This window comes from Lagenorhynchus albirostris, chromosome 11, assembly GCF_949774975.1.
Source record: "Lagenorhynchus albirostris chromosome 11, mLagAlb1.1, whole genome shotgun sequence".
In the NCBI taxonomy this organism is placed as follows: domain Eukaryota; kingdom Metazoa; phylum Chordata; class Mammalia; order Artiodactyla; family Delphinidae; genus Lagenorhynchus; species Lagenorhynchus albirostris.
This window is the reverse complement of record NC_083105.1, coordinates 27,983,437-27,984,295: the sequence shown is the minus strand read 5'-3', so window position 1 is coordinate 27,984,295 and position 859 is coordinate 27,983,437. Positions and strand designations below refer to the sequence as shown.

The window sequence follows — 859 nt, the reverse complement described above, 5'->3', positions numbered from 1 at the left end:
ACTTGACACATTTTTCCTGAATAAACCATTGTTTCCTATTTTAGCCACAATCATAGGCTACTTGTTCTCCCTGGAGAAGATTTTTGGTTTTGCATAGTTGTTTATATTCCACCTTGTTCTCAGAAAGGATCTAAGGTGGTTTACAGGAATGCATAAAATACAAGATTGCATTAAATCATTAAATGATATCAAAGTTATATGTGCACATATTTTTAAAAGAATAGTCCAGTGATCACTTTACCAGCACATATCCTAAAATTGGAACAATACAGAGAAGATTAGCATGGCCCCTGAACAAGGATGACACACAAATTCATGAAGCGTTCCATATTTTTAGCTACATGTAAAAGAATGCAATTAGAACACTCCCTATCACCATACACAAAAAATACACTCAAAATGGATTAAAGACCTAAATGTAAGGCCAGACACTATAAAACTCTTAGAGAAAACATAGGCAGAACACTCTATGACATAAATCACAGCAAGATCCTTTTTGACCCAACTCCTAGAGAAATGGAAATAAAAACAAAAGTAAACAAATGGGACCTAATGAAACTTAAAAGCTTCTGCACAGCAAAGGAAAACACAAAGACAAAAAGACAACCCTCAGAATGGGAGAAAATATTTGCGAATGAAGCAACTGACAAAGGATTCATCTCCAAAAACTGACAAGCAGCTCATGCAGCTCAATATCAAAAAAAAAAAACAAAACAACTCAATCCCAAAATGGGCAGAACAGCTAAATAGACATTTCTCCAAAGAAAATATACAGGTTGCCAACAAACACATGAAAGGATACTCAACATCACTAATCATCAGAGAAATGCAAATCAAAACTACAATGAGGTATCACCTC

General features: G+C 34.6%; 1 non-coding gene across 1 annotated transcript; it reads left to right on the top strand.

The window, feature by feature from the left end:
* The first annotated feature begins 228 nt into the window (after positions 1–228).
* On the top strand, positions 229–335 carry LOC132530141 (U6 spliceosomal RNA). Its single transcript, XR_009543697.1, has one exon. It is a non-coding gene; the product is annotated as a U6 spliceosomal RNA (small nuclear RNA).
* The last annotated feature ends 524 nt before the right edge of the window (positions 336–859 follow it).